Raw genomic sequence first — 7,010 nt, 5'->3', positions numbered from 1 at the left:
CCTCAGGAAGCTCCACTGTGCCGTCCAGCCCGGGTGAGCCTCCCCCTCCATGAGTTCCAAGCCATGTACCATTTGGAACACCTGAGCAGGGGCCATGACACAGAAGGACTTCAGGGAAAATGAACTGAAAGCATCTTTTCCAGAGAGGGAATGAATGAATGGGCAGGGAAAACCTCACAAAAAAGTATGACCCCTAGCCTCATGCTCAGACCGGTAGTTATATTTTGGACTTCACTGTTTTTATCCATTCTGGCTTGATAATAATAACAGTAATCGTTATCTCTAACTCTTGCACAAGACTTTACAGTTTGCATTTGTATACATTTGACAGGTGAAGAAACTAAAACTCAGAGAGGTTCAATAAATGGCCTGAGATTACACAGCTTGAAGGAGGCAGAACTGAGACTGGAAGACAGGCCACCAGAGCCCGCCTGCCAACTGTGGTGACAGAGAGCTTTCTGGCCTCTCTAAATTGGTCGTGGAGGCCAAGGTTCATTAGCTGAGCTCTCAGCACTGCTACATCACCGTCCCATGTCAGTGGTAGTCGATGGCATTTTAATGGAAGCCAAATAACTCTTTCTGTTGGCATTCTCAGGCAGCTGGAGTTTTTGTGTTTTATGATAATTAAATACCATCATCTTTCATATCTGACAATCTTCAGGGCCCGATTAATGACTGCAGTGCACGCTGGGGTCGTCATTAGCTCCGTAGCAAGGAGACCTTCGGGCGCCTGTCTGCCGTTCGCAGGGCTGGATGTGGGCGCCCAGCCTGGCACCCTCGGAGCCGGTGCGGGCCTTGGATCGCAGGGCTGTTGACACGTTTGAGTTCTTTGCCTGAGCCGAAGCTTTGGAAGTTCATGCCTTGTTGTCATGAATGTGATCTTATAAAAGAAGAGGGACGTGCTCCACTGGAACCTTTCTCCCAGCAAGGCACGCTGCAGTGTCTGGACATGCTTGGAGCCTGCCCCCGCCCGGTTCATCCTCCACGAGGCAACCAGGAATTGTCCTCAACTTCTAATATGACCGTGGCATTTCCTCTCACCCTCCGGATAAAGGCCAAGTTCTTTAGCCCAATGCCTCCAGGCGATGACCCCCGGCCCCTCCCCCTCACGGCCATTCCTACACTGTTTATAAAAAGGGTCCCCAGCCGGCCTTGCACACTCAGCTTCTGAACCCTTGCACATGCATCCTCCTCTTCCTAGGATGCCCCTCAAACACAGGTCACGTGTCACTTGTCGGAAACTTCCCCGCGACCCCAACAGTCAGAGTCTGGCAGCAGCCCTCTGTGCCCCATAATCCTCCAGTGGGGCTGCGGGGTAAGCTATGGTCGTTGACGCTTGTAAAGTGCTCACTGTGTTGCAGGCAGTGATGTGAGCACTTCACCTGTATTCACTCCCTTTATGTACATGAGCAGAGTGCTCAACAGCATGCCTGAGTTCCAGTTCTCACTCCATCCCTTAATGGTTTTGTAATCTTGGGCAAATTACTCAGCCTTTCTGTGCCTTGGTTTCCTCTACAAAATGGAGAGTAATAATGGTACCCTCTTTACAGAGGTGTTACAAGGATTAAATGAGTAAAACATTTGCATGTAGTAAGTACTCAATAAATGTTAACTGATGTACATGATGATGTACAATCATGTGTAATTTCATCATAATTACAAATGTGTGTGGTATCTGTTTGCATGTTGTCATCTTTACTAGACCATGAGTATCTCAAAGTCGAGGACCATATTTGTTTATGTGAATCTCTGTGTTTTCAATGTATGGTAGCCCATCTTCCTTCTCTTCTTTTTATAGCTATTACTACTACATGTACGTTTTATAGATGAGTAACCAGAGACTCAGAAAGGTGAATGTAGCTTGTAAGACACAAAGCTAAGGCCTAGTTTGAGACTGAGCTCTACCTTTCTTTGCCACCTGTCACCCCAAACACTGGATACTTGTCAAGGAGGGGGCTTATCCTTGTCTTTTAACCCATCAAGTCCCTCCACACAATAAAGAGCTGTTTAATATTGCTGACTGACGAAATAATATCAGGGGCCTTCTCCTTAGTGCACCTTGAACCCAGGATAAAGAGAGATGGATTTGGGTGGCAGCCCTGCCTGGTTTTTCCCCGAGATGCTTATCTAGTGCAGAAAGGAGACTTCATCCTCGATACATGGAGACTCATGCGTGTGGTGTAGTTAGAGTGTCAGGGCTGCAGCCTCTTTAGCTTCTGAGCTGCATGTTGAGCTACGGGCACCCTCCTGTGACTGAAGCTCCTGGGAGCCAGGGGGTTGTCCAGAGGGAAATGCAGTCATTTATTACTAAAAGAATATCATACTTGTATTAGATATTTTCCTGCTCTTTCTCTCTCAAGGTTTTTGCTTTGGAACCCCTGTGGTAAATGCTAAAGTGGTCGCCATGGTGACGATTTAGTGGTTTATGATTTATTCATTCAGCATTTCTTTATCATAATTGTGGAATTAATAATTATCATTTTTTAGAATGATGGTATTTCAGGCACTGTGCTAAACACCATACATACATGATCTCATTTAATTTTCATAACAACCCTATAATGTGGGCATTATCTCCATTTACTGAAAAGAAAACTAAAGCTCCAGAGAAGTTAAGTGACTTGATCAAGGTCACACAGCTTATAAGTGACAGAGCCAAAACTTGAACTCAGGGCCGTATGACACCAGAGCCTAGCCTTTTTCTGTTACCTACTGTTCTGGCCAGCACTTGAAGGAGCCTCACTATGTTCAGGGAGATGCAGCCAGGAAACTTCAGTGTTCATGAGTTTCGTGCATATAAAATGCAAACTGTCTGAGATTTTAGAGAGCACCAGCAACTGCAAATATATATATGAGAACTTGAAGGGAACAAGAAAATCCTCCTGGAAAACCAGGCTTGCAAAACCTAGATAAGCAAGTGGCCTTTTCCAACAGTGGTGTGCACAAATAACAGTAAAATGACTCACATTTGGGCTTGATTCACAGATACACTTGGAGCTGTATCTGCAAGAAGAGGGTGTAAATTGGAATTTACAGCATAGCTTTGCAAAAGTACCAACGCTTACTCCCAGTAGCAGGAGAGAAGCAACTGCTTGTGCAGGCAAGAAGCCCAGCTACCTGATTTGCTGTTCTTTCCCGGACGTTCTGTAAATATTTACTGAGGGCCTTCCATGCACCAGGCCCAGCTCTGTGCTGCCACTGGGAGTATGGAAATGAATGACACATGGTCCTTCCCTCGGGGCTTAGCAGGAGTCCACATTATACTTGGCACTTGAGCAAAGGCCATGGCTCTTCATCACCCCAAAAGTGGTGAAGTAGGAATGTGTATATACCCTTTCACAGATTCGCTGACCAAGGACAGAGGAGGAGATGTGAGTTGCTGGAGGCTGCCCAAGTAAACAGAAACCAGAACATTCTCTCTTAGGCCACATCCATCTCATTCACTGTTTCATTCCCAACACCTGGTTTACAAGACTTGGCACAGAACAGGCACTCAATAAATGCTGAATGAGTGGATTGGTTTTGATATTCCCTCTGAAGAGGGAGTGTATATTGGGGAGGGATAAGAGAGGGCTCCTCCATAGCCTGTCACCTCCATCTCCCCTCCTGGCCAGAGGAGCAAAAGGGAGAGTCCATTCAGACCAGAGGGAACATCTGCTCCTTGGGAAGGTCACATTTCTTTCTGGGGGTTGTGAGTCAGGCTCCCAAATACAGAGCTTCTCCCTTGGGAACCTGGGAAGTATCAAGGTCCCCTTTCTTAGGCTTCTCAGGCTGGGAGGGGTGGGGGAAGGGAAACAAAGGGCTCAGCTGAAGCATCTGCAACCTGGTACCTGGCCAGTAAGTAAAGGCCTGCGTAGGCCTGTGGTCTTGGGTCCAGGGTGGTCTGCCATTATTTATTGCACACAGATATACCCCACACAGCCTCACTCGCCTGGACAGACTGCCAGGCCACTCACAGAAGCTGTTCACTCAGTGAGCTTGTGCTGAGCATCCGTTCATTTCTGGGACACGTGATCACCCAGCACAGAGGGGATAGGGACTTTCACACCTCCTAGAGGAGGCAAGGTGGGGACATAAGTGTGGATGTTCTGGGGAAGGAGATAAAGGTGAGAGGTCTGGGTTGCCTACTGTCAGCATTTAAGAGCAAAAGAGAACTTTGGGGAGGGTAGATCAAAGGAGCCTTTCTGGGTGGGAGGGGGTTAAGCTGAGCTTTCAAAAAATAGGACTAGACCAGAATTTTTCTTGATCTCATAGAAGAAGTTAGTTTTAGACATTAGTTTTTAGATGTGACTAGTGATCTTATACTTAAAATCTTATCATTTTGAGACTCTGGACAGCCCTTCCAAATAGTCATCAAGCCAGAGCCTGGTGTCAGTCCCCACTTAGTCACCAAGCAAATGTTTGCAGGCTTGCAGACCAGCCGGTCCTGGCCCAGACCTGGACACTACTCTCTTCACTAAGGGTCTATTTACTATCTTTGGCCATGAGCTGGGATAGTCCACTAGGTGTCTGTGTTTTATGAAAAGGCACCATGGTTTAGTAGACAGAATTTAGGCTTTGTGTTTATGAGGACCACTTACTATTAAGAGTTCTGTAAGCCTCAGCTTCCTCATCTGTAAAATGGGAATAATACTAATAGTGCTCTCTGGGAGTTGTCCTGAGCATTAGAAAAGTTAGGGATGTGAAAGCACACATAGTAGGTGCTAAAATACATGGCAGCAACTATTACTATCAATGAAGTAAAATGCCATGAGGAAGCTGACTCCTAGGACAGGGGCAGGAGCAAGGACTAGGTCACACCTCTCTGCTGGCCTCCTAACAACCACTGGACAGTAGTGGCTCAGTCGCTGCCTCTCCCTGCTCTGGTGAACCACAGCCAACAGCCTGAAAGGCCACGGGTAGGGAGGACATTCAGTCAGCCCAGGAGGCTGCTTCTGCTGCTGGCTTCTGTCTCAGGCTGTCTGTCTCCATGAACGTGCTGCCTGAGGACAGCTGGACGAAACAAATGACCAGGTGCTTCTCCCTGGTCCAAGGCTCTCTGTACTCTGAGTGGGACACTCTGCCTGGACAGGTCGTATTGGCTTCCAGGTTCTCTCCCCTCCCAGTAAGGGCGTTCCTGCTAGCTCCCTTCTGGTCCAGGGCCACAGCACTGCACATCTTCAGGAGGTGCCATTCACATTCTGTCACCTTCCTAGGGACCTCCTGTCAGAGTTGAGATTTTAGCTGCTTGAACTGCCTTGGCATATCTCCTGGCCTCTGGGGGAAGGGTGTAGCAGGAGGGAAGGCTACAGAGAAGGAATTGAGGAGAGATGAGGCTGGAAGACAGGAAGATAGTGCATCAGATTCCAGAGGGTTCTATAGGCCCAGTATGGGCTTTATGCTGAATGTAACAGCTTGTAATAGGGAAGTGGTCCCCTCAGCTGGGTTTCTTTCTCCCTTCTACCCCTAGCTCCCCTTCCCTAATCCCCCACCAAGTTTGCTTTATAATTCATTGGCATAAAAGATTGGGTTACCCAAAAAGCTGAAAGTGCTGCATCTCACACTAAAACTATCCATAACACTGATCGTGTCTCACACTTGATTGTGCTTGATGGTTTCCAAAAAGCTGTCTCCTGGTCCAAGGAAGAGCACAGCCTTGGGAATATCGCATCTGCCTTGGTGTGAAGCCTGTTCTCTCTGACTCTCAGGCTCCTCTATAAAATACAGATTCTCATGAGGAACAAATGAAACACAAAACTTTGTAAACCATGAACTTCAGAAATATTTCTTTCCCACTGATTGCCTCATTGATTTCACTATAGCTGTGTAATCCCCCAAATAAACTACTTTCCTCTCCATTTTATGGATGAGAAAACTGAGGCTTGTCCATGATAACATAGTTAATAAGTGGCAGAATCTAGACTAGAATCTAATTTCCTGACTTCTTTACCCCATAATATCATCAGCTTCGAAAGACTGGGATTTCTGTGAATGTAGCTTCGATGGATGGTAAAGATTTACCTCCAGGACTTGCCTCATTTGTGGCATCAGCAGAAATTGTATTTACTTTCTTTCTTTGTAAATTACATCCACTTAGCCACATACCCTTGGGCACTTAACTTACCTGCTCCAAGTCTAAGTTTTTTATCTTTAAATTGGCTATAATAATACCTGTTGCTTCAAGTAATTATAGGCAGTAAATAAAATATTTATTTCAATCTCTTTATCTGTAAAATGGGGATAAAAACAGTCCCTGCTCTGTGGTAGGTTGTGAGGATTAGTTGAATTAACACATGCAGAGGGCTCAAAACAGGGCTGTGGCACATACTGTGTGCTTAAAAAATGTCGGTGGCAGTTTTTCACCACCCAGACACCAGCATGGCTCCCTTTACTCAAAATTATCTTCTCCCTGAGGCCACCGTATCTGAAATTTCACCACTGCCCCTATGTGCACAGGCCACAGTCCTCTTCTGGCTTTTATCACCATTTCAGTAAACTATGTTTTACTTTTTGTAGCTTGCTTCATTTACTATGTGCCATTATATATGATCAGCGCTTCTTGAATTTTAGCGTACATCAGAGTTACCAGGAGGGTTTGTGAAATCAGATTGCTGGGCCCCACCGCAGGGTTCATGATTCAGTCAGTCTGGGGCAGGGCCCCACAGTTTTCATCTCTAACAAATTCCCAGATGATGTTGAAGGTCCCAGACCACACTTCAAACACCATGGTCCTAAAAGCATGAAAGCATTGTTGTGAAGTTGCTGACACTGCAAATAGTCGTTTTTTATGTTGTTTATCGTTTCTCTTCCCTACTACTAGACTTTAAGCCCAACGGGGATAGGAATTTTTGTCTGTTTTGTTCGTTGATGTACCCCCAGCACCTAGAATAGTAGCTGCTCAATAAACACCTGTTGCCTACTTATGTATTGAATGCTTTGCTGTTTGCCGGGGCCTGCCCCTGTGGTCTTGTGGCGCAGTGGCCGGCTGGCCGCCCGCTGACCGCGTGTTCCGTTTGCGCCCTAGATCACCC

The sequence above is a fragment of the Microcebus murinus genome, chromosome 4, assembly GCF_040939455.1.
Source record: "Microcebus murinus isolate Inina chromosome 4, M.murinus_Inina_mat1.0, whole genome shotgun sequence".
NCBI lineage: Eukaryota > Metazoa > Chordata > Mammalia > Primates > Cheirogaleidae > Microcebus > Microcebus murinus.
Note: the sequence above shows the minus strand (reverse complement) of the source record.